Raw genomic sequence first — 21854 nt, 5'->3', positions numbered from 1 at the left:
ATCATGCCAACTGCAAAGGGTACACTGCACTGGCAGTCTTACCAACACCAGACTTTGCCATGCACCATCCCCCCCTGTTAATGTGGAATTATACACCATTATGTACACAGTCATACCCCATGTGTTGTATGTGTGTTTATTTCCCCATTCCTGTGTGTCTCATATGGTTGTGTCAGAGTAGTTGTGGGCTTAGCCTGTAACTGTTGTGACCTACAGTTTGCCAACTGTGGTATGTATTTTCTGTAGTGACACTTTTCTGTTCAGCATCAAGATGTGTGGTTCCACAGTACACCAGTGTAGTTGGTCTGGGTGGTGGCATGTTTCTAGTGATACAGGACCACCCTGCTATTCCCCCAGCACCTGCTCAGATTATTGTTCCCTTCACCCAAGGGCATCCTCACTGCATGATGGAGTGGTGGCTGCCTTATGTGGATGTGTTGTCAATGTGTGGGGTGGTGGTGCTACCGGCACATGTCTTGGACAATTGCAATGAATTGTGTGCTGTGAGATGCAGCACATATGTGTTTGGGCAAGAATGCAAACAGTTGCAAGGTGTTACTGCAAGGGACACCACCATGACGTGACACCAGGTAGCGCATTGACTGACTGCATAGTCTCTGAAGCCTTGTTCATGTTGGTAGGGTTAAAATGATTATATGCGAGGGATGTTGTGAATGCACACCCAAACGCACACAATCGTTATACATGTCATCCATCCCATCTGCTGCATTTGTACATCTAGGTATTTAGGCCTGGTGATTGACATGTGTCCACGTTGTGTATGTGTTATGGTACATGGCACTACCAAGGCATAGGTACATGTGTAGCTTACCTCAGCATGGTGCAACTTGCTAAATGTGTAATCTGTCCCTCCACATTTGTTTGACATACATTGTGTGAGTCTTATATGCCTCCCTCTTATAGCAGTTGACAATTTGACATTAATTTCCCTAATGCAACTTACCCTGCATTTGTGGTGTTTCCTGGTAGTCTGCGCTGTCCTGCGATTCCAGTGACCAGTTCCTCCGGGATGACCACTGCAACCACCTCCTCCATCTTGTCAAAGTCCTCTTGTGGTGCTGGACTCCCACCTCCAGTTTACAGTGCTGCTTTCCTGTTCCTTGCCATTTTTTCAGTTTGTCCTTTGCTTACAATCATGCCATTTTTTCTTGCACTCTGTTACAGTTCTCCTGACCTCTGCCACACTGTTAATCTTGTCTACTATCTGCTGCCAAATTGCCTGTCCCTTGCCAATTGGCAATTTGGAGGTCATGAAGAGTTGATGTTGATGCTCCGTCACCTCTCTCACCAGTATTTCATGTTCCTCTGCACAGAAACAACACTTTCTCTTTTTCTTCTCCCTCCCCTGGGTCTTGTCTGTGTCTTTCTGGCTTGTTCCTGGTTTATTGGGGTCCTCCTGGGGTCTGTCCTGGCTTTCTGGGTTTATGTTGCCTCTCCTTAGCACTGTTTTCTCTGTTAACGTCTTTATTTGACACTAATGGGGCAATAATGGTGCATTTCTGTTTTGTGACATGTTTACATGTCGTATAACGGGTTAGAGTAATTTTTCCGGCATTAACGTAATTTTGCCTTACGACAGGGCACAATGGGTAATGAAAAAATAAAATGGCTCTAACCTATTTTTAGCACCACCCAGCGTCATAGTACAAATATGAAGCCCTGGAGGTGTTAAAAAATGGCTCTAGTCTGCGCTAAACTTTTTGACGCAAAACTGCACTAGCGTAGCTTTGCATCAAAAAGTATAAATCAGGCCCTTAGTACTTATACACATGAAAGAAAACACTTTGGCCCTCATTATGACATTGGCAGTAAATCCCACTTACCGCCATGCGACTGCCGCAAACATACCGCCGCCGGGGCGGATATCCGCTACCCATATTATGGCACACACACACCAATCCGTCACTATTCAGATACACACACAAATCCGCCAGCCCAATGGTCAGTGATAAAGTAGCGGTAACAAAACCCACACCGTTACACCAACAGAACAACGCCCACAACATTATGACCCACAAATCACCACGGTGGACATTCAATGGCGGTAAACCATTGGCGGTACATACCGCAGCGCTCAAAATACACACACACACTAACAAATCAGCACCACATTGGACAATTCAAACTACACACACCTTACATACATACACACACCACACACACCACTATAAAACACCCACCCACAATACCCACAAACCTTTACGACTACAAACCATTGCCAACAGACTGACATCACGACTACTGACAAGCCAGACCCACACACCACCACCACCTATACACCACCCATGCACCTTACAATACACACCCCAACACATCACCCGACACACCTTCACACACACCACTCACACTACACCCCAGATTCTCTGAGAAGGAGCTGAGGGTCATGGTGGAGGAAATCATCCGGGTAGAGCCACAGCTATTTGGATCACAGGTGCAGCAGATATCCATTGATAGGAAGATGGAGCTATGGCGGAGAATCGTGGACAGGGTCAACGCTGTTTGACAGCACCCCAGAACAAGGGATGATATCAGGAAGAGGTGGAACAACCTACGGGGGAAGGTACGTTCCATAGCACCAAGACACCAACTCGCTGTACAGAGGACTGGCGGTGAACCCCCACAAATAGCAACATGGGAGGAGCAAGTCTTGGCAATCATGCATCCTGTGGGCCTGGCAGGAGTAGCAGGAGGACTGGACTCTCCATTTCTATCACCCCTCCTACCTGCATGCCATCACATACCCCCACCCTCACCCTCACTCACATCACTCCATCACTTCCCACACACCCACCATCACATCTCACTCATCCCAATATCAAGCCCTGCATTCTCTACCAATGCATGGACACCCCTCACAGCCCTGCATGCACACTCATCACTAAAGGATGCACACTAGAGACAATCAGCTTGCCCACCAAATAACAACTCACACAAGGTGAAGCTGCCAGGGCAATAATAACCATAGATGGCAACCCACCCATGCACAAAATGCCACACACAGAAACAATAACACTGCATTTACATCCCCACAGGTATCGCAGCCAATGTCACCGGCGAAGAGGTGCCAACAACATCCAGTCCCCCCACAGAAGAGGCCCACAGTGATGAGAGCAGCTCTGGTCACCTAGATCTGGATGACCAACTTGGTCCATCAGGGACTTCCGGGCAGTTGGTTACCCAGCCACAGTCTCACACCACCACAGAGCCTCCCCCCTCAGGAAACACCACCACAGCACCCACCCAGCAGGCCCATACTTCTGACCCCAGAGTACGTCAATCGGCAGTGTGTCCACCACTACAGGGACCCCATGGCTCCCCACAAACCCAGGACAATCAGGGACCTGGGGTCAGTGGCAGTGGGCACACGGTTCAGGGGACAGAGGCACAGGACAACAGGGAAGCTGGGAGGACTGCTGTGCGACAGGGGGAGGACAGGCCCATGGAATCGATCCTCCAGGACGCACTCACCACGATCCAGGGAGCCTACCAAAATTCCCAGGATATGCTGGGCCAGATTCTGGACAAGATGCAGGAGAACATGCAGCTGCAGGAGGGACAGTACCTGGTGATCAGGTAGGATTTGAAGTCCATTAACACCACCCTGGTCTCCATTGCAGGGGTGCTGGCAGACATGGCCAACAGTATGAGGGAGGCAGTGGCACACCACCAGGCCCCTGACACTAGCCTGACTACTGAACAGCCCTCCACCTCCACAGTCGATAGTGGCCAGGAGGCCCCACCACAGGACCAACAGGCCACCAGCACCCCTCCCCCTGCAGAAGGTGAACCAGCCCACAAATGTTCCCAGCAATCCAAGCAGAAGCCAGGCCCCCGCCAGGAAATAAGACTCTCCTGATTGTCACCCTTGTGTCCCACTCTGTCACCTTGAACTGCCATTGTTCCCCTTCCTATGCCCCCTTGGACACTGCACCTGTGATACAAATAGACTGGACCCTACCCTGGACTTTCCTCCATCATCAACCCAGCCCGTTGCACTACCCCCTCTTCTTCAGAGCACTGCAATAAACACACTTTGAAAAAATACAAGTATGGTGTATGTCAAATGATTTCAAAATGTATTTGTTTAACAAGGTTCAAACATTGCAATTCAACTGTACAGTAATGTTTACATAGGAAAGACCTGTAGTTGGCTGCACTGAACACACCAGGAGCAATAGTGGGGCACTAACATCTGCAAACAGAGATGTCAAAGGGTACAGTGAGTGGGCATAGAAGTAGGAATTCACAGCCTGCCAGTGACAATGTTACACATCAAACTGTAAATGAAATGTGAAGTCACACAGTCTTACCTGTGAGTCATTGGAAGTATTGACGAATGACTGCACTCCTCTTGTCCTCATCCTTATCCTCTGCCTCCTCATCTTCACTGTCCACAGGGTCCACTGCTGTCACACGGCCATCTCCAGCCTCCTCCTCCTGCAGAAAAGGCACATGGCGGCGCAAGGCAAGGTTGTGCAACATACAGCATGACAAGATGATCCATTTTGTTTCGGTATTTTTTCAGGGCAGGTAGTGGTCCCTTGGACCACTACCTGCCCTGGAAAAATATTTTGGGGTCCATTCACAAAGGGGAAGGGGTCCCCTTCCAATTTCCGAGTGGGTTACCATCCACTTCAAGTGCTTCAAATGGAATTGCATACCACTGCGAGTCGCAAATAGGAAGGGAACACCCCTTCCTATTTGCGAGTCGGAAATGCATTTTGCGAGTCGGTCCCGACTCGCAAAATGCATTTCTGCATAGGAAACTCCGGTTTGCGACTCGCAAACGGCTATTTTTGCCGTTTGCGAGTCGCAAACTGGTTCCTACATCTGGCCCAGTGTCCCTAAAATAGCAATTTGATGTAGCATGAGTTCTACTCATGTAAAGGTGCACGGTCTACCTGAAAGGTTTGCTGAAATGTAAGCGAAAGTCAGAGTTCCATACAAAAAAACACAGACAGTTAACTGGTAAGGTTGCTTAGTTCTAGTGGAAGAATGTAATCAAACAAGTTGAACTTGAACTGAAGGCGCCAGTTGCGCAAAATGGATCCATGGTGCTTGTACTTTACTCAATCGGGTTCAGGTTGGGGATTTGGTCACTCCCCCGACCCCACACGCACACACCCAAAGGGAGACCACACAGCACACTCATGGCCAGTGGCGAAACGTGGTAGGATCTGCAAAAGAAAAAAGTATGACTTTTCCTGCAAATAACTTTTTGTCATCTGAAATGTGCCCTTCCTCTTCCTTTCTTTGTTTTATAATCAGCAGGACGTTTTTGGGGCCCTTTGTTATGATTTCTGCAGGTTCTGGAGGGTTATTTGGGGCTTCAACCCACACCTCAGCACTGAGGTTTCTATCTGCTGCACCACAGCTTCCCTTTCCTTGCACTGTCAGAAGGGCTGGGGCAGACTCCTTCTTTACCAAACCTCCCTTCACTGCACTTTTGACAAGTTGGGCCATTCTGTCTCCAATTTGTATGAATGAATCAGATTATTTTCTAGTTATCAGCATAATTTTGATTTCTCCTAGGTAATCTGCAGAAATCATTCCCCCTAAAACCTGATCAATTTGCCATATCTGTCCTGGTAACTTTCCTCTCTCCAACTGATCTTTGACTGTTTGTGGGACAGATTGCTGTTGTGCGTGCTGACAAATAGGCACAATCACAGTTTTTATCAAATCTAGGGGAATGTACATCTCTCTAATCTCTGCCCACCTGTAAGTGGCTTTTTCTCCCAGCTGTCCACATTTCTGGTTCACCCACTTAGCCATCCCCACTAAGTCCGAATTCTGGGTGGACACTTCTCTCTCTGAATTTTTATCTTTAACATCTGCAAGGGAATTGAACCAGTTAGGTACAAGCCATGTTGAAAACCAAACGGCTAAACCATTGGCAGTGAACCAAGAATCAGTGTAAACACGACACATCTCAAGCAGCTCTTGCTTCAAAGTCTGACACATATTGACACACATTGTACAAATCTGAATCAATAGTCAAACAAACATGCTTTTTATCCTCAGGGGACACGAATTCAAATGGTGCACTCAATTTCACTGGTGACTCTTTTACCTGTGGTACTCCCTGCACCCTCTCCACATCCTGAAAAGGGGCTTGTGACACCTGTTAATGTAGGGCTGCCGTGACTCTAGCCCTGTCTTGTATGTACCAGATCCAGTGTATAATACTAGCTTCCTGTACCTGTCCTAAACTGGGAGAGTTAGGTGAACTCATCACCCACTGATAGCAAGTCAAAAACTTACTCCAAAGTTCCAGGGGCATTCTTGTCCTCCCCTGTTCCTGATTTACATGTAAATCAGTGTTTCCCTCTTGCACTGCGCAGAAACCTAAAGTCTGAATTATTTCATTTGAAGCGCACAGCTGGCCATGTTTTTTTCTAGTTACTTTATACCAAAGTGTTAGCATTTCACTCAGATGAGGGCTATACTGTTTCCAAAAATCAAACAAGCTCATGAAACTCAGTGTCTTTTGCTTAGTGCAAACAGTAAGAAACTCTAAAATCTTTTGTTTTTACTTGTGCCAGTAACTGCACATTTTGCGACGGTACTTCTGCCATGTCCAAATTAATTTTTCTTTGCAGAAGCGGTCTGTAAATAACATTCTTAGCTCTGTTCTCAGTGTTATCAGTTAAGGAATGCTCTTCAACTGCCAAAAACTGAGGGGTGTTTTGCTCACACGGAGGCTCAGACTGGCCCACAGCTGTCTTAACCCCCTCATTACTGGAATGGGAAAAGCCAGATTCTTCTAAAACAGCAGTTTTTTTAGATTTCAGCATTATCTTGCAATAATGTGTTCTGGCTAATTTGCTCATGTAAATTCTTATTTTCATGTACTAACTGCGTACATCTCTCTTGCATTTTTCTGTAAGAAGATAAAAGTATCCAAACCCTTCTGTCAAGAACAAAAGGAACATCATTTCCTTCAAAAGGCACATTTTCTAAATATGCTTTATCACAGCACTCATTCGAAGACTCATACAGTCCTGATAAACAAGAAAACATGTTTCTCACAGCACCATTAGGCAGTTTAACTTCACATGCATTTTCAAACATGGGTGGTCATTACAACCCTGGCGGTCGGTGTTAAAGCGGTGGGAAGGCCGCCAACAGGCCGGCGGTAAAAAAATTGCAATTACGACCGTGGCGGAAACCGCCAACAAAGACAGCCACTTTAACACTCCGACCGCCACGGCGCTACAGAGAAACAGCTTGGCGGTCACCGCCACCAGACAGGCGGAAGACAAAGTAACGCCCACAGTATCACAACCTATCAATCCGCCACCTTTTCCGGGGCTGATTCACCACAGATAAAAACACGGCGGAAACAGGATTTCGAAGGGAAAACGCTCACCTCTACACACCCCACGAGGAACCAGGACACCATGGAGCCGGAACTCCAAATTCTCCTTGCGATAGTCTTCCTGTTCCTCTACCAGGAGCACGAACGCCAGAGGTGAAGACCACGGTGAGTACTGCACCTACGACACAGGGCAGGGGGGAGGGAAAAAACAGGGACACACACATGCAACACCCGCACCCCCACCCTCACCCACTACAACACACACACTAATACATATTTATACATGATAGTTTCACCCCCCAACTCCCCCGGAAGAATGCAAAGACAAAAGAAAATTAGTGTAACCATTGTAATATATTAAAATCAAGTAGGCAAAAAAATATATATATACATACACCATAAAAAAATATATACAACAAGCTCAGGTAGTGCTCCAATGAAATTCGTGGAACACTGAGCCCACACGGTATGGGCGAGGCCCACACAAGATCCCCGACCATGACAGAGAGAAAACTGCAGGGGCATCAGAGAGCAAGAAAACAGGCACCTCAGGGGGAGGGAAAGGGGCGCACCTCAGCCGGTTGAGTGCACAACGCCAAATCCACGAGAGGGCCACATGTTCAATCCTGGGGAGTGCAAAGCCACAGTCTCTCAAGTCCATACAGTGGGTGGGTTGCCCACTGTTCCATCCTGGGGAGTGCAAAGCCACAGTCTCTCAAGTCTCTACAGTGGGTGGGTTGCCCACTGTTCCAGTCTGGGGAGTGCAAAGCCCAGTCTCTCAAGTGGGTGACAGTCTCCCCTGGTTCTGGAGGGGGCTCTGTGTCCAGAGTGCTTCATCCTGCTAAGGATAGAGGTAGTGGATGTAAATCTCCACTGGTTCAGCAGGGGGCTCTGTGCCCAGAGTGCTTCATCCTACTAAGGACAGATGTAGTGGATGTATCCCTCCACTGGTTCTGGAGGGGGCATGGTGCCCAGAGTGCTTCATCCTGCTAAGGACAGAGGTAGTGGATGTATCTCTCCTCTGGTTCTGGAGGGGGCATGGTGCCCAGAGTGCTTCATCCTGCTAAGGACAGAGGTAGTGGATATATCTCTCCACTGGTTCTGGAGGGGGCATGTTGCCCAGAGTGCTTCATCCTGCTAAGGACAGTGGTAGTGGATGTATCTCTCCACTGGTTCTGGAGGGGGCATGGTGCCCAGAGTGCTTCATCCTGCTAAGGACAGAGGTAGTGGATGACAGTCTCTACTGGTTCTGGAGGGGGTTCTGTGCCCAGAGGGCTTCACCCTGCTAAGGACAGAGGTAGTGGATGACAGTCTCCACTGGTTCTGGAGGGGGCATGGTGCCGAGAGTGCTTCATCCTGCTCGTGACGGACTCAGTTGCGTCAGTGCCCTTGGCGTTCATGGGCCAGCGGTGCTTGAGGCGGCGGTGCTCTGTTCAGAAGTGCTTGGAGCGGCGGTGCCCTGTTCAGCGGTGCTTGAGGCGGCGGTCCCCTGTTCAGCGGTGCTTGAGGCGGCGGTGCCCTGTTCAGCGGTGCTTGAGGCGGCAGGCTCCTTTGCAGTGACTCAGCTGCTGGCGATCCTCTCTGTCCCAGCGGGGCTTGTGCTGGCGGTCCTCTCTGTCCCAGCGGGGCTTGTGCTGGCAGTCCTCTCTAGCTCAGCGGGGCTTTTGCTGGCGGTCCTCTCTGTCCCAGCGGGGCTTGTGCTGGCGGTCCTCTCTGTCCCAGCGGGGCTTGTGCTGGCGGTCCTCTCTAGCCCAGCGGGGCTTGTTCTGGCGGTCCTCTCTGTCTCAGCGGGGCTTGTGCTGGCGGTCCTCTCTGTCCCAGCGGGGCTTGTGCTGGCGGTCTTCTCTGGCCCGGCGGGGATGATGGCGGTGGCCTCCTGGCCAGCGGGATGATGGCAGTGGCCTCCTGGGCAGCGGGCATGATGGCGGTGGCCTCCTGGCCTGCGGGGATGATGGCTGTGGCCTCCTGGGCAGTGGGGATGATAGCGGTCTCCTCTGCCGTGCTGCTCTTCCCAGACTTTCCTGGTTTCTTGTGGCCCTTCCCCACCTTGGAAGATGTCGCAGCTGACTCCACACTCCCACCGGGACCCCTGGGAGCGGCTTTGGTGGCTGGAGTCTTCCCCCTCTCCCACCGGGCACTAGCCAACTTTTGATGCTTCACAGGTGGGGGACTGTCCTTGCTGTGGCTCCGTGCCACATTGGTTGCCCTGGTGGCCGGTGCACTCCAGATTCCGGTGACTACAGGCACCACTGGTCCTGGAGATGTTGTGGCTGACGTGCTAGTTTGGGACCTAGGAGACGGACGGGGTGGGGGAGGTGTGGGAGAGAGGTCAAGGTTGGACAGAAAAGTTTTTGGGAGACACTGGGACGGGTAGCTGGAGGGGGTTTGGGAGTGGAGGAAGAGGTTGTGGTTGTAGGAGGTGTTCGTTTGCTGACTTTGGGTGAAGGTGCATGGGCTGGAGGCTGTCGTGAGGTGGATGGCTGTTGGGTGGGTGTGTGCCTGCGTTTGTGTTTCTTGGGAGGTGGCGTCACAGACACACTGGGAGAGGACACAGGGGACGTGTGAATGGTAGTGTGGGTGGTGACTGCATGTGAGCGGGGTGTGGTGGTGGGTGTGCTAGTGATGGCAGTAGTGGCTGTAGATGTAGTGCAAGCAGGTGTGAGTGTAGACAAGACTTGGAGGGAGGAGGGAGACGAGGAGGAGGGGGACACAGTGGAGGCAGTGGATGTTGGTGTGTCTGCATGTGTCTCATGCTTGCGTGAGTGCCTGTGGGATGTGTGGTGCTTATGTTTGCCAGAGCTTCCCTTGTGTGTTGAGGTGTGTGCATGCTGGTCTGTAGGTGTGCTTGTGGTAGGCTGGGGTACAGGGGATTGGGTCTGGGTGGAGGAAGTTGGAGGGGGGAGGCTAGAGACAGGGACAATGGCTGCCATCAGTGCTGAGGCCAGAGTCTGAAAAGCTTGCCGTCTGACCAGAATGAATGCCCTCCAGGAATGCATTTGTTTGTTGCAACTGCCTTTCTACACCCTGGATGGTATTCAAAATGGTAGACTGCCCAACAGTGAGGGACCTGAGGAGGTCAATGGCCTCCTCACTGAGGGCAGCAGGGGTGCCTGGGGCAGGGCCTGAGGTGCTTGGGGTGAAGGTGATGCCCACCCTCCTGGGTGAGCGGGCACGGGGCAAAGGCTGAGGGGCTGCTGGGAGGGCGGTGCTGGTAGGGGGGTTGTGGCTTTACCTGTAGATGGGGAGAACAGATGTTGCCGCCCCCACAAGGGAGCTCCCATCAAAGGACGAGTCCATGTCGCTGGTCTTAGCCCCTGTCCCCGCCGTGGAGCTCCCCTCGCCCTCCGTCCCACTGGTGAAGTCCGAGACCGTAGTGTGGCCCTCCATGACCATGTGGGATGCAGTCCCCTCGTGCTCCGGTGCCACTGCTCCTCTGCCTGATGATGCTAATGCACATAATAACAGGTAGACCACAAAAAGGGGGGGAACGACAGAAGAAAGACATGTTGAGTGCATGCATTACCGCTACCGTTGGCGGACACGACAGACACAGAAGCCCGCTGCATTACGCCGCGCTCTTGGGCTCCACTGTTCAATCCCTGGGAAATGGCCTACTAGGCTATGGATGACATCTGCACACATGGATGACACAGGGATATGACTAGGTGTACTTGGCACTCTACAGAGGTGGGGTGGGGTGCCACATGGCCTGCCTTACGGAGGGACCTTGCCTACGAAACTCGCCCTGGCCTAGGGAAACCCACAGCTCACCTCCCCCACCCAGACACCTCCACTGCACGCAAAATCAGCAGGATGAGAGTGTACTCACCCCCTTGTGGCTGCTGTGATGCCCTCAAGCGCCCATCCAACTCCGGGTACGCCACTGCCAGGATCCTGAACATCAGGGGGGTCATGGTGCGACAGGCACCCCTCCCACTTTGGGAGGCCATCCCCAGCTGAGCCTCTGCCGTCTTCTTGCTCCAGCGGCGAATGTCCTCCCATCTTTTCCGGCAGTGGGTGCTCGTCTGTGGTAGACCCCCAGGGTCCGGACGTCCTTGGCGATGGCACGCCAAATACTTTTTTTCTGGTGGGCACTGACTTCATGAATTGTACAGGGGGAAGAGAAACTTATTAACCAACTGCACCGTCACAGTCATTGGCCCCCATCCCTACCCTTGCCATGTGGCACATGCACTCACCGTCGTTTCATGCACGCAGCAATCCCCCCCCTTCTTGAATCCACCCCACTCCACACAGGCATAGCCCATACAACATGCTCCCAGTGTACTTACCTGTTTGTCTGGAGGACCGTAGAGTAGAGTGTACTGGGGGAGGACCCCGTCCACGAGTTTCTCCAGCTCCTCCGATGTGAAGGCAGGGGCCCTTTCCCCAGACACCCGAGCCATTGTCTCTTCCAGACCGAGGTCACAGTAGCACTTTCAGTGTAGGTCCTCTCCTGTCGAAGATCAGGTATTGAGTGATTGAACAGATAGAAAATGGCGGTCACGTCCGGGGCGGTGCGTACCGTCACCGCTGGCGTACATCGTCATTGGCTCATGGGACCCATAGGGCAGCACGACCGCAAAGGTGTACAACGCCAGCGCAGTTTCCTCACATCCCATTGTCCCACTTTAGAGGTCAGGCAGCCGCCATTTCAGGGGCCCACATGGTTTCATTTTTAACTGCGTCATACATACCTAGGCCTAGACTCAACACACATACAGGCCACTTTTTGGATTATGATTCGTGTTCTGTGTAATCTGCGGGTACGTACCTCTGAGTTGGTTGACTCTGTGCTCGCTGTTGTCCTTCATAGGCACCGTCCGCTGGGACATGTGAGGAGATGGCGGCATCCTCCGGTGTACCGACCGTTGGTGGACCTGTCGACAATGGAGGAAAGACATGTGATCATCACTTACAGGCTTGACCGTGCCACAATCCAGGAACTGTGTACCTAGCTGGAGCCAGACCTGATGTCAGCTATCCTCCATCTCACAGGAATCCCCCCTCAAGTGCAGGTGCTGTCAGTGCTCCATTTCCTTGCAAGTGGGTCATTTCAAACAACTGTGGCCATTGCATCAGGGATGTCCTAGCCTATGTTTTTCAACGTGTTGTCCAGAGTGTTGTCTGCCCTGCTGAAACACATGCGGAGCTACATCGTTTTCCCTCAGGTGGAGGATTTGCCTACAGTGAAAGGTGATTTCTATGCCCTGGGACATATCCCCAACATCATAGGTGCCATTGATGGGACCCATGTGGCTTCCCCCCCGCAGGAGGGAACAGGTGTACAGAAACCCGAAGAGTTACCATTCCATGAATGTACAGATGGTATGTTTGGCAGACCAGTACATCTCCCATGTTAATGCCAAGTTCCTTGGCTCAGTGCATGATGCCTACATCCTGCGGAATAGCAGCATCCCTTATGTGATGGGTCAACTCCAGAGCCACCGTGTGTGGCTATTAGGTGAGCACCTGGAAGCAAGACAGTGGGAATGGTTGTCTGGGTCTGTGGATGTCCCTATCAGTTAGTGTGTGTCTAACAGCTGTCCCTCGCCATTTGCAGGTGACTCTGGTTACCCCAACCTGTCATGGCTACTAACCCCAGTGAGGAATCCCAGGACAAGGGCAGAGGAATGCTACAATGAGGCCCATGGGCGAACACGGTGGATAATCGAGCGGACCTTCGGCCTCCTGAAGGCCAGGTTCTGGTGCCTCCATATGACAGGTGGATCCCTATTCTACTCACCAAGGAAGGTGTGCTAGATCATCATGGCATGCTGTATGCTTCACAACTTAGCTTTGCGATGACAGGTGCCTTTTCTGCAGGAGGATGGTCCAGATGGCGTTGTTGTTGCAGCTGTGGAGCCTGTGGACAGTGAAGACGAGGAAGCAGAAGAAGAAGACATGGACAACAGGGACTCAGTGATCCAGCAATATTTCCAGTGAAACACAGGTAAGAATACAAACCTGCCTACTACATGTACGTTAACACTACTACCTCTCTACTGTCTGTCGTTTTCACCCAGTGTATGGTCACTGAGTTGTCACTTTTCCTTACGATTTCATAGATGTGGGTCCCACAGTGTGACATCTGCTTTTATTCCTCATGGACTACAGCTGTGTGACATAGGTATGTTGACATTGCAAATGCACCGGCGGAGGTAGTGGGCAGTTCATCGCCCAGGCGAGTGTCAGGGGCCCCTTGTAGTGCCACAGTGTTCCTCCTGGTGTTGAGTACTTCTTCAGCACCCCTATGATGGTGCCCAGGGTGGAATTGATGGCTCTGAGTTCCAACCTGAAGCCCAAATACTGTTCCTCCTGCTGGCGCTGGGTCTCCTGAAACTTGGGCAGTACCGTTGCCATCGTCTCCTGGGAGTGGTGGTAGGCTCCCATGATGTTGGAGAGGGCCTCGTGGAGAGTGGGTTCCCTTGGCCTGTCCTTCCCTGTCGCACAGCAGCCCTCCCAGTTCCCCTGTGTTCCTGGGCCTCTGTCCCCTGGACCGTGTGCCCACTGCCACTGCCCGCAGGTCCCTGTTGTTGTTGGGGTGGTCGGTTATCCTGGGTTCCCTGTAGTGGTGGACACACTGCTGATTGACGTGTCCTGGGGACGGAGGTATGGGCCCGCTGGGTGGGTGCTGTGCTGGTGTTTCCAGAGGGGGGAAGCTCTGTAGTGGCCTGTGACTGTGTGATGGGAACTGACTGTCCCGAGGTCCCCGATGGGCCGGGCTGGTCATCTAGATCCAGTTGGACAGAGGTGCTGTCATCACTGTGGGCCTCTTCTGTTGGTGGTGTGGACATGTGTGGACCCTCCTGTCCGGTGACGTTGGGTAGGGGCCCTGCAGGGGTATAAAAGGATGTTTATTACATCTGTGTGTGCCATGGTGTGCAATGGGTGGGTGACCGTGTACCCCAGTGCTTGCAGACCTTGTGTGATGATGGTTTAGGGGGGTGTATGGGTATGTGCAGTGGACATGCTTTAGTGATGGGTGTCCATGCTTTGTTGTTGCATGCAGGGCTTGGTGTTAGGATGTGTAGTTTGTGATGTTGGGACATTTGTGAGGAGTGATGGGGTGAGGGTGGGGGTATGTGATGGCATGCAGGTAGGGTGGGGGATGTAATAGTTAAGATTTGACTTACCAGAGTCCATTCCTCCAGCTACTCCTGCGAGGCCCTCAGGATGCAGAATCGCCAAGACCTGCTCCTCCCATGTTGTTAGTTGTGGGAGAAGAGGTGGGGGTCCGCCGCCAGTCTGCTGAACCGCAAGGTGGTGTCTTGGGACCACGGAATGCACCTTTCCCCGTCAGTCGTTCCACCTCTTCCTGATGTCATCCCGATTTCTTGGGTGCTGTCCCACTGCGTTGACCCTGTCCACTATTCTTCACCATAGCTCCATCTTCCTTGCAATGGAGGTGTGCTGCACCTGTGATCCGAATAGCTGTGGCTCTGACCGGACGATTTCCTCCACCAGGACCCTGAGCTACTCCTCCGAGAACCTGGGGTGTCTGGGGTGTCTTTGCCGTGCCATGGGGTGATGTGCTGATATGTAGTGGGGTGTTGTGTGAGGTGCGTGGAAGTTAAGTGGTTGTGTGCCTGTGGATGCTAGTATTGTGGATGGTGGTGTCTCTCTCTGTGCTTCTTTCTCAATTGTGGTCGTAGGAGTTTGTGGGTGATGTAGGTGTGTGTTTTATATTCTATTGGGTGTGTGGGAGTGGTGTGTGTATGTGTATCAGGTGTGTGTATTTGGAATTGTCCAATGTGGCTGTGTTTTGTAAGTGTGTGTGTATTTTGAGCGCGGCGGTGTGTACCGCCAATGGAATACCGTGGTTGAAAGACTGCCACATGGATTTGTGACCCGTGATAGTGTAGGCTTATTTCTGTTGGCGTGACATGGAGGTTTTGTTTTCGCCAGTTTATCACTGACCTTTGGTGTGGCGGACTTGTGTGGGTGTCTGAATATTGGCGGATTCCGTGCTGTGGGTCATAATAGCTGTGGCAGAATTCCGCGGCGGTGTGTTGGCGGTCTTCTGCACGGCGGTAAGCGGCTTTTACCGCCAATGTTGTAATGACCGCCATGGTCTGCTGTGCTTCTTTAATTCTCTAAACAACAAAAAACAATTACACTTTCAAATCGTGCACTTCAAAGTCCAATTCCGACTCTGAAAACTGCCGACAACGACAAAATGTTCTGCTTTCCTGCTCTTATCTCATAACCGAGCTTACAGAACCTCTCTGGAATGCACTTCTGAGTTTAAAGAAGACATTTATTGTTCACCACAAGGTTCCTGAGAGACGAAATTAGTAGATTGGAAGCACACATTCAAAAGTAGTCGCAGCTGAAAGCAAAATATATCAAAGTACTTTTCAGTTGCAATGTACACAGCAAATACGTCATTATATTATAGCATAACTTCAAAGCAAAGCATAAAAGTCAAAATTCATCCCCGTAGGGCCCATAGCTCAGGTTCATCTTTCTGGGGTCTGCAAGTTGATGACTCCGGTCAACTGGGAGAAAGAGATCTTCTACCCAAACGGGAGACAGGCAACTGATGTCTACGTTCCTGTCTGAAGTCAAACAGATTCAATCTACCTCTGCCGTAGTCCAGAGTCATCCTTAAAGGCAAACTCAGTGTGAGAACCAAAGAAACTTGGAGAGTGGCCAATTCTCCCGAGCTCCCTCGCTCTCAGACTGGATTGCGAGGTAAACACAAAATCTACATGTTCTTATCAGCTAAGGTCTGGTGTGAACAACACTGCTTGGTCTACCATGTGGAACAACACAGCTCATCTGTAATGTCTCAACTGCAATGTCTAACCCCAAGTTAAAGCCAATAGGCAGCTAACCCATATATCAAATGTAATGTCTAATGTAATGTCAAAGCCAATAGGCAACTAAACTGAATACAGAATGTAATGGCTAATGCCATGTCAAAGCCAATAGGCAGCTAAACTGAATGTCTAATGCCATGTCAAAGCCAATAGGCAACTAAACTGAATACAGAATGTAATGGCTAATGCCATGTCAAAGCCAATAGGCAGCTAAACTGAACACAACATGTAATGTGCTACTGGTGAACATTGAGCAACTAATATGTGCTGTGGTGAAACACAAAGTCATTGGTCAAACACAATTAATAGCATTACAACAACATACCCATACACCCTATTAGCCACACCCTGTGCCTCCGGAGTTGGGCCATGACATTTGGGATGCTGCTATTCCTCAGGATAAAGGCATCATGCACAGACCCAGGAGACTTAGCATTGATGTGGGAGATGTACTGGTCCACCAGGGACACCATCTGGACATTCATGGAGTGAAACTCTTTCGATTTCTGAAGACCTGTTTATTCTGCCATGGGGGACAAATGCAATATGTGTTCCATCAATTGCCCCAATGATGTTGGGGATATGACCCATTGCATAGAAGTCAGCTTTCACTGTGGCCAAATCGTCCATCTGAGGGAAAATGATGTAGCTGCACATGTGTTTAATCAGGGCAGCCAACACTCTGATCAGCACTATTGAGAACATTGGCTGTGACATTCCTGCTGCCAAGCCCACTATCACTTGGAAAGAACCGGTTGCCAGGAAATGGAGCACAGATAGCACTTGCACAAGAGGGGGGATCCCGGTAGGGTGACGGATAGCAGATATTAGGTAAGGCTTCAATTGGGCACACAGCTCCGTGATTGTGGCCCTGTCAAGTCTATAGATGAGGATAATGTGCCTGTCCTCCATTGTTGCCAAGTCCACCAGGGGTCTGTACACGGGGGATGTCTCCATCACCTATTCATCAGCAGCAGTTGCAATCTATGTGGCAAAAGAGTGAGCAGCTGGTCATTATCTGTACATAGCAACCACCACAGTTCTAGGCATATTGTGATTGTTACATTATTTAGGTGTGATAGGTCCAAAATGCGAATTTGTGTAATGTGACACAGTTAGGATCCATGGCCTGCACCCCCCTGAAATGGCATCCGCCTGTCCAGTATGGAGGGACAGGTGGAAGTGAGGTAATTCCTCTGACGTGCGCTGTTGCGGGAGGCTGTCGAGAACCACCATGCAACTCCTCATTGGTTGTCATTGGGCCCTATGGGGTACAGTGGTCAATGGTGATGTACGCTGGCAGTGACGGTACGCACCGCCGCGGACGTTACCACCATTTTCTATCTGTTCACTCACTTACTTCCTGACCTTACTTACTACCTGACCTTCAACAGGAGAGGACCTACACTGCATGTGCTGGTGTGACCTGTGTCTGGAACCGACCATGGCTCGTGTTACTGGGGAAAGGGCCCCTGCCTTCACCTCGGCGGAGTTGGAAAGACTGGTGGATGGGGTCCTACCCCAATACCGATTGCTGTATGGACCTCCAGACCAACAGGGGAGTACACCGTGAGTACGATGCATGGGCCATGAATGCATGGAGTGCTGTGTGTGAAAGCCTTGTGTGGGGGGGTTGGTGGATGGGCCCTGGGCAGTGTCCAGCATGAATGCTGGGCCATATCTGTGCTAATGGGGATGGGAAGGGGCATGGTGGGCCATAAGTGTAACAGGCAAGACAGTCGGACTAATACCTTTCCCTGTGTGTATTTAGCTGCAGGTCAGCACCCATCAAATGAAGGGTATATGGTGTGCCATTGCCAAGGACGTGCAGACCCTGGGGGTCTACGGCAGGCGGAGCACCCTGTCGGAAAGAGCTGAGACGCTGGACATGGAAGGTGGCAGAGGCCCAGCTGGGGATGGCCTCCCAATGCTGAAGGGATGCCCGTCGAACCCTGACCCCCCTGACGGCCCGCATACTAGCGGTGGCCTATCCGGAGCTGGGTGGGCGCTTGAGGGCATCACAGCAGCAACAAGGCAGTGAGTACAGTGCCCTTCCTTACAAATTACGCATGGTGGGGTGGTATCCGGGTGGGGGGGGGTGGGGGCCTTGTGGGTGCCCCTGGGCCAGGCCTGACATTGCAGAATAGGTCCCATGTTGGGAAGGGTGGTTCTGATTTGAAGGTCCTCCAACCAAACTAGTAAGCATCCACTACTGGGCAGGGGTCTGTGTGTCTCAGGTATGCTGCAATTGGCGTTAGGTGTCCCTATCCATGGGCTGGTGACTAGCATTGTGAATGGTAGTGCATTGTTCACTGCATAGGGCTGTTACCTGTGTGTTGTGTACACCAACAGTGGTGTTAATGCCACCATTGACCAAGTGTATCCTTTGTCTCTCCCTCCCTTTTTTTTTGTCACCCTGCCCTTATGTGCATTAGCATCATCTGGCGGAGGAGCAGAGGCACGGTGACAGAGGGAGCTGCATCCCACAGGACCCAGGATGCTGAATCCACCGACGGTGAGGGCACCAGTGGGAAGGAGGGTGAGGGGAGAACCACGGCGGAGACTGGAGGGGACAGTTCGGACACGGATACCTCCTCCGATGGAAGCTCCCTGGTGGTGGCAGACACCTCTGTGCCCACCCCAGCTACTGGTACAGCCGCCACACCTGTACCAGCTCTGCCTTCACAGCAGCCCCTCAGCGAGTTTTCCATGCCCGCTCACCTAGGACGGTGGGCATCTCCTTCACCCCAGGCACCTCAGGCCCTTCCCCAGTTAGCCCTGCTGCCCTGAGTGAGGAATCTATTGACCTCCTGCGATCCATCTCTGTTGGGCAGTCAACCATTGTGAATGTCATCCAGGGGCTGGCAGCCCAAATGCAACAGACCAATGCATTTCTGGAGGGCATTCACACTGGCTTGATGGCCCAACTTCCTCTCTGATAGCAGCCATTGTCCCTGTTTCCACCCTCCCCCCTCCAACTTCCTCCACCCACTCCCATTCCCCTCAAGCCAAATCTATCCCAAGCACACAGACAGACAAGCATGCACACAGGACAACAGACAAGAGTGGACCTGGCAAGCACAAGCACCACACTTCATCCCCCAGGCGCTCACACAAACACCATCCAGATGCAGACATGTCAACATCCACTGCATCCACTGTGGCCCCCTCCTCCTCCTCGTCCACCTCCCTCCCAGTAGCGTCTCTACTCACACCTGCATGCACAACATCCTCATCCATTACCACCATCACAGCTCACCTATCAGTACACACCCCTCACTGGCAGTCACCACCCCACATCCATGCACATGTCCCCTGTGTCCTCTCCCACTGTGTTTGTGCCCCCTCCTCCCAAAGTACACAAACACAAGCACTCAGATACCCAACAGCCATCCACCTCACAACAGCAGCCAGCCCATGCACCTGCACCCAAACACAGCAGACTGACACCTCCTACAACCACTCCCTCTTCCTCCACTCCTAAACCTTCTCACTCTTCCCGCCCCAATGTCCCTAAGAAGCTTTTCCTCTCCAACATTGACCTCTTCCCTACCCCTTCTACCCTCCCTCACGTCAGGCCAGGGTTTTCAAAACCCAGGAAAGCAACTCAGCAACCCAGTCCACGGGCACAGTAGTGTCCCTAGCAACTCCAGGTGGGAAAGGATCCGGGCCACCAGCCAGCAAATCAGAAAGGGTGCCTGCCCCAAGTGCTTCAAGGAAGGGCAAGGAGCCAGTCCCAGCTGCAGGAAGGAAGGGCAAGGAGCCAGCCCCAGCTGCAGGAAGGAAGGGCAAGGAGCCAGCCCCAGCTGCTGCCAAATGGGACAAGGAGCCATCCCCAACTGCTGCCAGGAAGGCAAGGGGCCTGCACCAGCAGGCAGTAAGGACAAGGGCCCTGGTGCTGGGACTCAGTCGGAGCCCCCACCTGTCAGAGGCTGCAGGGGATGGGCTGGAGCCTCTCCCCACCTCCACCAGCAGCACCGCCACCACCACCAGCAGCAGCGGCCCCAATGGGCAGCCGTCCGAGGCTGCGGGGATGGGCTGGAGCCTCCCCCCACCACCACCAGCAGCACCACCACCACCAGCAGCAGCCCCATTGGGAAGCCATCTGAGGCTGCAGGGGATTGGCTGGAGCCTCCCCCCACCACCACCAGCAGCAGCACCACCACTGCCACCAATGAACAGCCGTCTCCGCCGGCGGACAGTGTGTAGTCCTGCATGCATGGGCTATTGTGCGGCCTGTGACCTTGCACTCCCCAAGATCTGCATCACTGGGCACGATGCCCCCCCCAGAACCAGTGGAGAAGCCATCCACTCACCCCATCCTCCCCAGGATGAAGTTCACTGGGCACGATGCCCCCTCCAGAACCAGTGGAGAAGCCATCCACTCACCCCATCCTCCCCAGGATGAAGTTCACTGGGCACAATGCCCCCTCCAGAACCAGTGAAGAAGCCATCCACTCACCCCATCCTCCCCAGGATGAAGTTCACTGGGCACGATGCCCCCTCCAGAACCAGTGGAGAAGTCATTCACTCGAGAGACTGTGGCCTTACACTCCCCAAGACAGAGCAATGGGCATGTTGCCCCCTCCAGAGTCAGTGGAGAAGTCATCCACTCAAGAGACTGTGGCCTTGCACTCCCCAGGACAGAACACAGGGCATGTTGCCCCCTCCAGAGCCAGTGGAGAAGTCATCCACTCGAGAGCCTGTGGCCTTGCACTCCCCAGGACAGAGCACAGGGCATGTTGCCCCCTCCGGAGCCACTGGAGAAGTCATCCACTCGAGAGACTGTGGACTTGCACTCCCCAGGACAGAGCAATGGGCATGTTGCCCCCTCTAGGTCCAGTGGCGTTGTACCATCTTCTGGCTGAGGTGCCCCCGTTCCCTGTCCCCCTGAGGTGCCTGCCTATTTGCGACCTGATGCCCCTGCAGTGCTCTCTCCGTGTTGTTGCAAGAGTGAGGTGGGGCCTTGGACTTTATGAAGTGGCCCTGTGGCCCACGAACATTGAGGAATGGGCTGTGTCCCTTGATTTGTACATATGTATATACTTTTTTATTTGGATGCACGTATTTATCTTATTAGACTCACTTTAATCTATTGGAGTTGTCCTTGCATTATTCCTGAGGGGTACGGGATCAATATGTTATGTTACTGCATCTGCTTGTGTGTATGGTGTTGGGGGTGGAAGTGTTGCGTGTGTGCGTCACTCTTTTTTTCCTCCCCCACCTCCCTTGTGTGCTAGGTGGCTGTACTCACTGTGGTCGTCTTCGCCGTCGTTGGTGTTTGTAGTGGAGCAGCACGTAGAAGAGCATGGGGAAGACATGCATCTCAGGCTCCATGGTGGCGTGGTTCTTCTCAGTGTCTCCACAGGTGAGTTGTTTCCCTTCTGTGCAGTGTTTCCACCAAGCTTTTGATGTCATTGGTACCGCCCCGGAAAAGGTGGCGGATTGGATGTATTAATACAGTGGTTGGAACATTGTCTTCCGCCTGGCAGGAGGTGGTTACCACCGTGGTGCCTGTTGTTTCCGCCCTGGCGGTCGGTGTGATAAAGTGGCTGTCAGTCTGAGCTGTTTCTGCTGTGGTCAAAATTTGGTTCTAATTACCGCCGACCTGTTGGCGGTATTAACGCCACTTTATCACCGACTGCCAGGTTTGTAATGAGGGCCTTTGTGTTACAAAAATAAAGGTA

The sequence above is a fragment of the Pleurodeles waltl genome, chromosome 6 (assembly GCF_031143425.1).
Source record: "Pleurodeles waltl isolate 20211129_DDA chromosome 6, aPleWal1.hap1.20221129, whole genome shotgun sequence".
In the NCBI taxonomy this organism is placed as follows: Eukaryota; Metazoa; Chordata; class Amphibia; order Caudata; family Salamandridae; genus Pleurodeles; species Pleurodeles waltl.
Note: the sequence above shows the minus strand (reverse complement) of the source record.